The sequence below is a fragment of the Phocoena sinus genome, chromosome 1 (assembly GCF_008692025.1).
Source record: "Phocoena sinus isolate mPhoSin1 chromosome 1, mPhoSin1.pri, whole genome shotgun sequence".
In the NCBI taxonomy this organism is placed as follows: Eukaryota; Metazoa; Chordata; class Mammalia; order Artiodactyla; family Phocoenidae; genus Phocoena; species Phocoena sinus.
This window is the reverse complement of record NC_045763.1, coordinates 87,232,809-87,246,965: the sequence shown is the minus strand read 5'-3', so window position 1 is coordinate 87,246,965 and position 14,157 is coordinate 87,232,809. Positions and strand designations below refer to the sequence as shown.

General features: G+C 32.5%; 1 protein-coding gene across 2 annotated transcripts in view; it reads left to right on the top strand.

Moving 5' to 3' along the window:
- DPYD (dihydropyrimidine dehydrogenase) overlaps positions 1-14,157 on the top strand; it is an 828,512-nt gene that overhangs the window by 207,629 nt on the left and 606,726 nt on the right. The window lies entirely within an intron of this gene.

Sequence of the window (14,157 nt, the reverse complement as noted above, 5' to 3'; positions counted from 1 at the left end):
TTACAGTGACTTATCTAAGTCTGGATTTCATTTTATTTATTTTGCATGGTTTTCCTTGTGATTCTTGAATCTGTGGATTGATGTCTTTCATCATTTGGGGGAATTTCTCGTCTTTCTCCTCGCTTTATGGAGCTCTCATTAGATATATGTTAAACATTCTTACTTTAGTCTCAATGACTCAATTTATTTTTTAAACTTTCATCTCTGTGTTTTGGGGGTTACATCTTAGATCATTTTCTTCAATTCTACTTTCAGGTTTACTAATAATTTCTTCACTAATTTCAAACATGTTGTTAAAATGGTCCACTGAGTTTTGAGTTACAATTTTATCTTTCATTTCTAGGAGTCCTTTTTTTTACATTAAAAAAAATCTGGTAGCTTTTTATTTATTTTTCAAGCCTGTCTTTAATTTTTTAAAACAGATAAAGTTACTTAGCTTTGTGCTCTGAGAATCCCACTATCTAAAGTATTTGTGAGGCTGATTATATTGTCTGTGATGTCTACTGGCTCCACTCATAGTGTTTTGTTTCCCTGTGTGTTTAATATCTTTTTTTTATTTTTATCTTTTTATTATTATTTTTTAATTCTGGCTGCTCATTTTCTTTGAGGCTTTATCTGTGGAAGTTCTTTGAGGACAGCAATGAAGACGTTTCTTTAGAAGGAATTTATATTTGCTATGTTCTCAAAGGCCCCAAAAACGAAAGCCTTTTTCATCTGGTTTGATGAATGCCTTTAAGATGGTTCCACTTATTTCTCTGCTTACTGCCTTGTCATTTTTCAGTCCCTGGACATAAAAGCTCATGGATGCGTTCACAGTGACTTTTTAAGACATATTTTACCTATAATTTTATTAACTTTTTAAATTAGAAGAGTCATAGTAGATAACTATTTCTCAACACATGTGGTAAAGTGCTATAAATGAGATCTAGTGGGTAGTCTAGAATGATTGAAACCCACATTTTTATTAGTAAATACTGGAATAGTAATTGAGAAGACATATGGAAGAAACTGTTGAAAAATAAGACAAAAAGATTTGCCATCAGATATTGATACTCACTATAAAGCTACTATAGTTAGGATAATATAGAGTTGGTATAGGAATGCACATTTCTGAAACTGATGAAAATCTGTAAATAGAACCAAGTAAGTAAGAGAACATAATATATAATGAAGAGGACATTTTAATTCAGTGGAAAATGATGAGTTCTTTGAAAAGTGGTTCTGATAAAATTTTTACTTTACTTTTAGAACCCTTCATCAGGCCATCTAAGATAAATTTTAGGTGGACTAAAGTTTTAAATATAAAAAGAATTAAGGATAATTTTCAAGCTGGGAAATATGTGAGAGAAAATTTTACTACACACATTTAAAAATGTATTTTAAAATAAAATCTAACCAAACTTGAAACCAAGTGAACATTTTTTTTGCTCTGCATGTTTAGGCTAAGTGGTAACTTCTCTGTTAAATCAGAGTTCCTAAAAATTTAAATGAGAAAAAATAACCTGACCCTGTGTATGCATGGGCAAAAGTTATAAACATTAAAGAAGAGGTCATGAAAATGATTAATGGCTATATTAGAGATGTCCTACTTCCATATTAGCCAGAAATATGTAAATCAAAGGGTGGGACACCAGTTTTCTCTCATCATATTTTTTTTTTTTTGCGGTACACGGGCCTCTCACTGTTGTGGCCTCTCCTGTTGCGGAGCACAGGCTCCGAACGTGCAGGCTCAGCGGCCATGGCTCACAGGCCTAGCTGCTCCGCGGCATGTGGGATCTTCCCGGACCAGAGCACGAACCCGTGTCTCCTGCATTGGCAGGTGGGCTCTCAACCACTGCGCCACCAGGGAAGCCCTCTCATCATATTTTTAAAGTTAAAATGTTAAATAACCTCCTATGCTATTTAGCAGAAAGGAAGCAAGAAGTCTCATACAGTAGTAATGTATTTGAAAATTTCAAATATATATACTGTTGTACTAGCAATGCTTTGCTATCTGTTCTTCCTAGAGAAATAAAAGTACGACCATTTAATGGCATATGTACAATAGTATTTATTATACCAATCATAGCATTGTTTGAGGTAGCAAAAACTTGAGACAATTATAGTGCCATCCATCATTAGGAAAATTGATAAATCTATTAGGTTATATTTATATTATGGAATGTTATGAGGCTATGCATTATTATTATATTTGTTGATCTAGAGAGATATCCCTATTAAATGAAAAAAGTAAGTTGCATATTAATATGAATAACATAACACTATCTTTAGAAAAAAATTCTAATTTATATATAAGCTAAAAGTGGCATAGAAGGAAATAACTTAAACTTTAGATTCCTCAGTTGATTTAGGTTGAGGGCAGGGTAGAGAGGTTATTAACATTTTTCTTATAAATGTCCTTATTATTTTACTTCTACAATGAGCATGTATATTTTAAAAAATATTTATTTATTTTCTTTATTTTTTGGCTGTGTTGAGTCTTAGTTGCAGCATGCAGGATCTTTCGTTGCAGCACATGGGCTTCTCTCTAGTTGTGGCATATGGGTTTTCTCTCTGTAGTTGTGGCTCAGGCTCCAGAGCACATGGACTCTGTAGTTTGTGGCACGTGCGCTTAGTTGTCCCACAGCATGTGGGATCTTAGTTCCCTGACCAGGGATGGAACCCACATCCCCTGCATTGGAAGGCAGATTCTTTACCACTGTACCACCAGAGAAGTCCCAGCATGTATATTTTTAATAAAAATAATAAATTAAAATTCAATAGTAAAATAAAATAAATCTAAGCGTTTACAGAGTAACATGTGCAGGCCTTATTCTGAGTTTTTATTTTGGTATAAAGGATGAGAGAAAAATTCAGCCTTTTTTTTTCTAAATAACTAATAGTTCCAAATCTGTTGAATAATACATTTCCCACTATTCTGAAATGCCACATCTATCATATACTTAATTCTATATTTATTCCCCTGATAGTATATTTATTTTCAGAATATCCTGACTTTTCTCAACATGTAAAATTAGTTTTATGAAATGGAAAGATGCTCTACAAAATAATTATTGAACACTGTGTTTGGACTCTAATATATTAATTTAAATTTATTAATGCAAATGTATGCTTATCTTACCTTATTCATTTATCAGTTGGTATAACATTAAATTTTCTGGAATTCAGCCTTTAATACATAGCCTCTCAGTTTTGAGTCTAGCAAATGGTAGAATGCTAAATTTACTACTGCTAAAGACAAAGGACTATAATATTATTGTCAAAATGTCCCCTCTTTTCTAATGCATTGTGCTGGAAAAGATAGATGGATGTTAAATTGTCTATTGAATCATTAATGCTTATGCAAAGTCTGTCCTGTTTCTGTTTTATAATATATGTCTTTGGACCTTTAAAAGGTTACATTTTTACTTTTAATCACAGCCAACATAGGTAACATTAACTACTTTTCTTTGTATTTGCTTCAAAAAATTAACATTTAGTTCTGAAAACCTATAACACAAAGCATTATTAGTCAATCCATTATAAAATATGAGCAATATAAAATCTAAAAGTAATATAACTAAATGAGAAAAGATATTCATTGTACATATGAAACCAATTTTATATGAGACAGGTAAAGCCACACTGTGGTTGTGTGTATGTTTGGAAACATTTAAACATATGCTACTGTAAATATATTTTAAAAATTAATTCTTTTTAAACAGAACAATGATTTATAGTCTATATATGTATATGTAAATTAAACTGGAATTATGGCTTTTTTCTTTAGTATAATCAAGACAAAGAAAAATCTATATAAACACATGAAGTACTACTTAGAATATTTGTCATTATTAATAAGTAAAATTCAGTGTAACAGAATCTAGACAAATGGAATTTTAATCTAACTAACCATCCCATTATTTGGCGAAGAAATTTGAAATCCAGCAAGGTTAAATGATTTATCCCAGATCACAGAACCACTTGATAATGTAACTGGATTTTCTTGAGTATGCTTTTCCTTGTCGAGTGTGCTTTTGTTTGCATCACACTACGCTATTTATATGAATGAAGTATGTATATTTATAAGTCATTATTAAAATATAAAGAGCTAAATAAGTAACACATTTGCTATCCTGACAGAGTTTTATAAGTAGTATTAATATATTGAAGAGTGGGCAAAATGTATAACACAGTAGACGTCATCTTAAAGAAACTTGGGTTTCATTTTTAGACAAGTACTTTGATAAATTGAAGATTTTTAAGTAAATTGTTATAATCAAAACTAATTACAATTTTGAAAGTAGTTTGGGTTTAAATTAATGCACTTGGAAAGGAGACTTTTCTGATAAATCTATTTGTACCCACTGTACAGACTGTAACTGACAGCTGGTTTTATGAGCCATATATAAGACACTATGGTAGACACCAAAACACCCTGTCAGTTAAGAAATCTCTCATTTCTGTCAGTAAAGAGTAAACCTTCATAAAATAGTGTGACTTTATTTTGCTTGAATAGAAGAAAATAGGAGTGTTAAATTATAGTCTAGTTCTAATATCATAAGTAGTAAAATTCTGTCAAGTTATTATCATATATATGATGTTCAACAACGGTCACTGAGTTTGTTGTTTTAAATCTTGTTTGGGGTAAGATGATTTGGAGTGAGATTATTTGAGCTCTTTCTTACCTTCAGGTTTTTTGTTAATTTAGCTATTATATATATTTGTTATTGAAAATATAAATTTATTTTTAAAACTTGGCCAAAAACTTGATTGACTTGTACTTTTTTGCCCTTTTCAATAACAAAAGATTTTTAAAGAACAGAGAAACAACAACAAAACCTCCACAGTTTTTCTTTTTGTAGCAAATATTAGTAACCAGTATATTTAAATTATATCCGAGATGACACAATTCTCAATTATTTGCTGAGTAGGCAGCTCATATGATATAGCTTTGTTTTTAGTGTAAAGTCTTTCAGAAGAGAGGGACATATGAAGTGCAACAATACATCCAGATACTAAATTTCTCCTTCAAACTTTTAGACACCAAATGCCCTTTTAGTATAGAATGTGTGTACATTTTTGTTTAAGTATAAAGAATCATATTTAAGCCATAATTCTGGTTACTTTTAAAAGGATGTACAGTTTAGTTGGGTTGTAAGGAAAAATAATCTCAGTAAAAAATAAAATTTATAATATAAAATTAGAGAAAAATCTTTTAACATTTTTATGTAGTTTATAAATAGGGGATTCTATCAATGTTAATTTTACTTCACCTTCAATAATTTCTCAAATTAAAATATTTCTATTTGCTTTCAAGTTATGTAATATTTATAAATGATACTTGTAGATTTCTACTTTTACATTTTTTTCTTAGCTTTAATGATCATTCTAACATTATGATCATGACTCTAACATATGTGTTTCTATATTTGCATTGCAGTTTAGATGTAGAAAGGCATCCTATCTCCTTGAAGAAAGTATATCATGAATTATGGTAAACTACTATATGCGAACTCTAGCATACACTAAATGAAATAATCTTATGTTCTATTGTTTATTTCTGTGCTTCTTAATCTCTCTCTAAGAATGAAAACAATTATACCTTTGTAAATTTCTTACAAAATCTATTGTACATTTTATTATTTTCTCTGGATAAAGTGGGCTTGTTAGTTTTTACAACAGATATTCACATTATTTACTTTAAAATGATCATTCAAATCTGTGAAGTACTTTACACTTTTTGAATTTTACCTAAATGTTTATTTTTGATATTAAAAGATAAATGCTAATCAATTGAGTTTCTAATATTCTACTGCTTGCTTAGAGGCAAAGATTATAGATTAGACATGGTTTCTGAAATTTTAAAAAATTAATAAAAGACAGATCAGAAAAATATACAACTATCGTAAATTTACATTAACAAATACAGTGGTTGAAAAGGTGTAGTGCAAAGAAAGGACATACCTGCATTATGCTTCTGGTTGGAAAATGGTGAAAAATTGATAAAGCTTTTTAAAGAAATGTTATTTGAACAATGATATATGGTATGAATAGGGTGGATATTGGTATAGATGATAATTGTATTCCATTTAACCAGAACAATCTAGAGCAAAAATACTGATTCTTCACGCGTATCTAGTGCTTACCAAAAGGCTTCTCACAGAGTAGATGTTCGTAAATACTTGATGATTAGTGAATTGAGTACATGTACACATACACACTAAGTTATCTTAACTAAGTTGGGTAATATTATATGTTCTCAGGTCAATTTAATAGAGAAAGGTGGATAGGGTGCAGAAAATTGGAGAAGTAGAAGTGACATTTTTACATTTCTATAATGTGTATAAATTATTATGCCTCTACTTACATGCCTCCATGTCATTTCTTTTTTATGACCTAGTAGATTGATGATAATTTTTCTTTCTGTACTTTTTGCTCTTTTTTTACTGTCTTCTACTTCCTAACATGAGTTTTCTTTAATAAGTGTTAAAATCTTAAACTCTTAGAATTAACATGTTAAGAAAACTTTTTTAGGGAGAAAAAGCCTAGGGGAAGGGGTGGGGACTTAAATTCATTAAATCTGCCCTATGCTCCATAATGTACTAGGCATCTTATCTCTGTCAAGTATTTAAACAATATTTAACATAAATATGACTAATTAAGAAGGAATTTTGATCTGTATTTCTTAGGTGATGAAACTGAGGCTGAGAGATATTACATTTTCCTCCAATCATATGGTATAAGCATGATTCAAATCCAGGAGCATATGGCTCAGAAGCCCGTGTGTGTGTGTGTGCGCGTGCGCACGTGTGCATGTGTGCACTTGAATGTGTGTTTTCTAGTTTAGCATCTCAAGGTCAGATAAAAACTTTATTTTCTACAAGAATGATTTTTTTAATTTCCTTACGCATTAAGTGAGACTAAAATAAATTCATAGTTCTAAAGTCTACACTCATGTAAAAATTTTGTAAAATTTAGTGTATGTGGTATGAAGGAAGGATTTTCAGAATAAAAGCATCCAAATCTATTCTTCCATCTCTATTTGTCTCTACAAGAATTTGAGTACTGTGAGGGCGGGAATTTTTGTGTAATCTGTTCGTGATATATCCCTACCTCTCCTTTGCCAAATATGTGAAGATACATAGATTGTTTATTGAGGGATGGTGAGTGCCAGAGAGATGTCCTTTGCCTATACTTTTGTATGTGCTACTAGAGATATTTTCTATTCAACTAATGTACATCATGACACTCACCATTATATAGCTCAATCCAGAAATACAAGTAATGTTAATTCACCCTTCTCACACATGCAAACTTATTGAAGTTTAGCCCAAGTATTTTTTTAAATGCAACAGATTGGAGTTTATCTTGGAAGGGTGCTTCCATCTGTGAAAACACTCATTGGAAGAAGGAAGAACACTTTAAAATAAATCCACCAGCTGTATTGATAATGCTGTAGTGACATGAAGGCCTGAATATGATAGAACTATTTGTTAAAATAGTTATACCATATGAGAGAATAGCTGGCTTGTGAGTTTTTCGTGTTTCTTGATAATGACTTTAAAAATCATTAAATTGTAGAGGGATGACACTAATGAAGTTTCAAGCTATAACTTTAAAATGAAAAACAAAGAATAAAAGTTGAAGTTATCTTAAAATTAACTCACGTAAATGGCATAAGTTGTTCCTTAGAATATGCTTTAAAAATCCCAATGAGTAATAGAAAATTCAGCACCGAGAAGACACTGGGTAAGTTAATGGATCACATAACAGTCAACGCCTGTTCTTTTGTGTTGAGATAAAAACAGCAAACATATCAAACATCATTTTTGTCTTTTAGATTTTTGTTTAAAGAAGGGAAAAGTCATCATCCTTTATATATAAAATAAATCTGTGCACAAAAGATCAGATATTTATTTTCTTTCCCTCCTAACATAGCCCTGTACATTTTTTCTTTCACACAGTAGAAGACTAAAATACTTGTGACTGAATAACATGAAGAAACCAGTTGAAGTGGTTGTGTATTTTCTAGAGGGAGACTGCTGGGTTGTCTTTAAAGTACCCTACTAAATTTAAATTTTATAGCCTTTACTTTTAGAAAGGTTTAAGAGCTCACAGAATAGGAGTCAAAACTCTAGTTTAGAAGGAGGGCTCAAGAAATCTTCCCACTTACTATGAGAGAAATAATTGATATTGATCTTGACGTTCTTGATGGGAAGAGTTGAGGAAGTGTTCCCATTCTAACAGGTTTCTGAATGTCTTTGACTCTGAGTACCCATATCTCTACACATGGAGTTATCTACCGTTTCTTCAAAATTAATTGTAAGAGGTCGATTGCAAAGGTGACTTCTGAATAGGTGCTTAATGTTGGCTTAGCCCATTTTCAAAACCATGTTTCTATATTCTGTGATATATGCCAATGCTTTCCGTTTTTTAGGTTTAAATTGTTTCTTCTTCAAATTCCCTGTAATTCCACTCCCTTTCTGAGAATTTCCACATCATCTACACAGTAGTCTTCCTAGTTAGTCCCTTAGTACTGGCACCCTTCTATTAAAAAACTTCAATTAAATACCAAACCCTTAAGTTGACAGTGAAGATTCTCCATAATTTGGTCCCAAACACATTTTCCAAATATATCTCCTAATCATCATTTCCTAAGTGGATGAATGAACTACTCTAGCCAAACTGCCAAGTCATTATGCCAAGACATATTTTGAACTTTTCTGATTATTTACTCATTTCAGTCTACAATGACTGTATCACATTCCCTCTCATCTCTTAGGTCTGTCACCTCCAGAGTCATTTTGAATGCCACCAATTTTAAAACTGATTCTAAACCTTAGCCTGAAATGACTTCTTACTCCGATAGCAAATCATTTTGATATCAGGGAACGTAAATTTGCCTTAAAATAAAATTGTCATGGTGATTTTTTAATTTAAGAAACATTCAGTAATTCTTATTAATTTAAAAAAAATTTTATAGCCTCCTATAATTTTATTTTGATGTAATGGTTACACTTGGAGTTATGAGAGTGCTGAAAAATTACTAGACAGTTTTATTGTCAATGATAGGCTGTGATAGATCAGGCCCTAGTAAGTTTGACAGCGGTAGCATATCATGAGCCATAAGTGTAATTTTAAATGTTTTATTTGTTGCATTTAAAAAAATATGTATCTCTTTCTCTTCTGTGATTATTTTATGTGCAGTCTTGAAACTAATTTGGGGCTCATAAAACAATCAGTATTCTTATGGAAAGATCCTTAGGTGTTTAAGTAGATTATATTCTTTCTGCATTGTTTTTTCCTCAACTATCCTTAAAAGTTATCTGCAATTGACATTTTTTGCTATGATACTCTTTTTATATTATAAAAACTTCTAATTACGCAATAGGATTTTTTAGTCAGTGAGTCAGTAAATATTTGTTAATCAATCATGTCACATGTTCCTGATGTGTCAAGTAAGATGAGGAAAGAATACTGACAATGACTTTGAGATTTTCTCGGCAGTGATTAACTGCTTGCTTAATTGCAGGTGCTGAGTTAGTGGATCAATGGGTTTAAGTAGGAACTAAAGAAGTTTGCTTAGGAGTAGACCAATTAATTTAAAGCTCGTAACTGTTCATTATGAACAGTTTGTTTAATGTTTACCACTATTAGGCAAAATTATCCAAAACCAGACCAACGACCAATGAGATAAGTCTGTATTTGTTTACCATTATCATACCAAAGCATTTTGTAAGTAAATACAAGGTGACACCTAAGTATTATTTAATTTTTAGGAAAAAAAACTATTAATTTGTAACATTAATTAAAATTTTAGACTGCAAATTTACATCTTTACTTTGAGATTTGTGTATAGTAGAGATGCAAATTATTTGTAGAAAATATAACTCCAAAAGTGATGTTTTGTTGCCTTCTAGGATATTGTCCAGTTTTGCATCTAATTTAGCAGTATTATTCAAATATCCCTTTATAAAAAAATTTTATTTTCTACAAGAATGATTTTTTTATTGCCTTACACATTGCCTATATAATTCCCAGTCCTGTAAGTGTACTTTTTAAAATAACAACTTTATTGAGATATAATTCATATCCCATACAATTTGCCAATGTAAAGTGCACAGTTCAGTGATGGTGAATAAATTTGCAGAGTTACAATCGTTACCACAATCAAATTGAGCATATTTTTATCATCCCCAAATGAAACTGTATACCCATTAGCAGCTGTTTTCCATTTCTTTTCAGATTCCCAGTCATAGGCAATTATCAATCTGCTTTGTCTCTTTAGTTTTGCCTATTCTACATATTTTCTATAAATGGAATCATATAATGTATAGTCTTTTGTGAATGGCTTCTTTCACTTAGCATAATATTTTCAAGGTTCAGCCATGTCGTAGCATTTATCATTACTTCATTACTTTTTAGTGCCAAATAACGTCGATTATATGGATATACAACATTTTTTTTTAGCCTTTCATCAGTTGATGATCAGTTGAGTTGTTTTCATTTTAGCCATTAGGAATAATACTGCCATGGACATTAGTGTACAAAGTTTTACATAGATATATGTTGTGAATTTTCTTGGGTGTACACCGAAGAGTGAAATTGCTGAATCTCATGGTAACTTTACTTTTAAAACTTATGAGGAACTGCCAAACTATTTTTTAAAGCAGCTACATCATTTTCCAATCCCATCAGTAGCTTATGAGAGTTCCAATTTCTTCACATCTTTGCCAACACTTTTCACTGTATGTCTTTTCAACTATAGCCCACTAAGCAGGTGAGAAGTGATATTTCATTGTCATTTTGGCTAGCATTTCTCTGACAGATGATGTTGAGTGTCATTTCTTATGCTTTTTGGCCATTTGTATGTTTCTGGAGAAATGTTTATACTAATACTTTGCTCGTTTTAATTGGCTATTTGTTTGTTATTAGTGAGTTGTAGATATTCTTCACATATTCAAGATGCAAATTTCTTATCATGTATGGTTTTCTCCTGTTCTGGTTTTCTTTTAACTTTTCTTTTTTTTTTTTTTTTTTTTTTTTTTTTGCGGTACACGGGCCTCTCACTGTTGTGGCCTCTCCCGCTGTGGAGCACAGGCTCCGGACGCGCAGGCCCAGCGGCCATGGCTCACCGGCCCAGCCGCTCCGCGGCACGCGGGATCCTCCCGGACCGGGGCACGAACCCGTGTCCCCTGCATCGGCAGGCGGACTCTCAACCACTGCGCCACCAGGGAAGCCCTCTTTTAACTTTTCTGATGGCATCCTTTTAATTTTGATGAAATCCAATTTATCTGTATTTTTGCTGTTGCTTGTGCATTGTTGTCATATCTAAAAACCATTGCCTAATCCAAGGTCATGAAGATTTGCTCCAATGTTGTCTTCTAAGAGCTTTATAAATTTAGCTCTAAAATTTAGATCTATCATCCATTGTTAGTTAACTTTTATGTACAGTGTAAGGTAGAGTTTCAACTTAATCCTTTTGCATGTGGAATTTGGTTATTACAGTATCACTTGTTGAAGAGAATGTTCTTTACCTATTGAATTGTCTTGGAACCCTTTTAAAAATCAGTTGGGGCTTCCCTGGTGGCACAGTGGTTGAGAGTCCGCCTGCCGATGCAGGGGACACGGGTTCGTGCCCCGGTCTGGGAAGATCCCACATGCCGCGGAGCGGCTGGGCCCGTGAGCCATGGCCGCTGAGCCTGCGCGTCCGGAGCCTGTGCTCCGCAACGGGAGAGGCCACAACAGTGAGAGGCCCGCGTACCACAAAAAAAAAAAAAAAAAAAAAAAAAAAAAAAAAAAAATCAGTTGAACATATTGGGTTGGCCAAAAAGCCATTCAGGTTCCAAGTGTACTGAAGAAACATTTACATGTGTCAATTGTGACTGTTGGTTTCTAAGAAGACCAATACTCCATTGAGCAATACTCCATTGTATACTATGTCTTCTTTATCCATTCATCCGTCGATGGATATCCTGGTTGCCTCCACATCCCAACTTTTGTAAATAATGCTGCTATGAACATGGGGTGCATGTAATCCTTCGAATAGTGTTTTCGTTTTCTTCATATATATGCCTAGGAGTGGAATGGCTGAACCACATGGTAGTTCTGTTTTTGGTTTTTTGAGGAACCTCCATACTGTTTTCCACAGTGGCTACATCAGTTAACATTCCCACCAACAGTGCACAATGATTTCCTTTTCCCAGACAGAGATTTGAGGGCCTGAAATAAGGTGGTAAGCACAGAAATGGAGTGGAGAGACAGATCTGAGAATAAGAGAAATATTGTTAAACCACCATGAATGCTGTTAAAACCATGCATTTAGATCTATTTTAAAGTGTTTTACTCAGTTATGGAATGTCAGTTTGATTCTTTTTTAACAGATTACAATATTCTAATTATATTTTTATTGTTTCATCTATTTTGTGTGTCTTTTTAGACTGAATTTTTATTAAAATTAATTTAAAGTTTTCATCTGCTAACTTTACTTTCTGGATCACTTTGGGGTCTGCTTCATTTATTTATTTGTTTTTCTGATTATCAGGGATTTAGTTCTGTCTTTTCTTATGCCTAGAAATTTTTTATTTAGTGCTGGACATCTTATATAAGATGATTGGTGTTAAAACTTAAATAAAGACCTGGTAAAGTTCTAGAAATATAGTAAAGAGTCAATAAATAGTAAATATGATTGTTGTTGTTTATTATCATCAGTATTTTATATAGGAATTTGTATTTATGATTGAAGTTAGTTATGGAAGCAATGTATTGTTTTCGAAGACCTTCAAAAGTACTTTAAACAAAAGCCAAAAGAAAAATAAATGCATTTGTTTCATATTGTTAAATACGTTCTACCATCTCTTTTTTAAAAAGTATTTTTAGAATATTTTTATATTTATTAAAAAATTGTGAAGATGGTACAGAGAATTTCCATACAAAGTTTCACCTACTATTAACATCTAACATTGTATAGTACATTTATTACAATTAATGAAGCATTATTAATATATTATTATTAACTAAAGTTTATAGTTTCTTCAGATTTCCTTTGTTTTCACCTCATGCCCTTTTTCTGATCCAGGATCCTGTCCAAAATAACAGATTACATTTAGTTGTCACATCTCCTTAGGGACCTCTTGACTGTTACAGCTTCTCAAAATTTTCCTTAGTTTTGGTAAAATACTTGACAGCTTTGAGGAATACTGGTCAAGCCCAATATTTTAATTTTCATTAGAGGAAAACATTCTTCTGAAATATTCAACTTATTATTTATTATTTAGTAAATGATGATGTAGTTGTATAATTTATGAACAAGTCGGGTTCCAAAAATAATTTTTTTTAACATCTTTATTGGAGTATAATTGCTTTACAATGTTGTGTTAGTTTCTGCTGTATAACAAAGTGAATCAGCTATACGCATAGGTGTATCCCCATATCCCCTCCCTCTTGCATCTCCCTCCCACCCTCCTTATCCCACCCCTCTAGGTGGTCACAAGGCACCAAGCTGATCTCCCTGTGCTATGCAGCTGCTTCCTGCTAACTATCTATTTTACATTTGGTAATGTATATATGTCAATGTTACTCTCTCACTTCGTTGCAGCTTACCCTTCCCCCTCCCTGTGTCCTCAAGTCCATTCTCTACATCTGTGTCTTTATTCCTGTCCTGCCCTGAGGTTCATCAAAACAATTTTATTTTTTAGATTCCATATATATGTGTTAGCATACAGTATTTGTTTTTCTCTTTCTGACTTCACTCTGTATGACAGACTCTAGGTCCATCCACCTCACTACAAATAACTCAATTTTGTTTCTTTTTCTGGCAGAGTAATTAATATTCCATTGTATACATGTGCCACATCTTCTTTATCCATTCATCTGTCGATGGACACTTAATGTTGCTTCCATGTCCTGGCTATTGTAAATAGTGCTGCAGTGAACATTGTGGTACATGACTCATGGTTTTCTCAGGGTATATGCCCAGTAGTGGGATTGCTGGGTCATATGGCAATTCTCTTTTTAGTCCAAAAATTCTTTTTTAAAAAATAATTAATTAATTTATTTATTTATTTATGGCTGCGTTGGGTCTTCATTGCTGCCCGCAGGCTTTCTCTAGTTGTGGCGAGTGAGGGCCACTCTTTGTTGCGGTGCGTGGGCTTCTCGTTGTGGTGGCTTCTCATG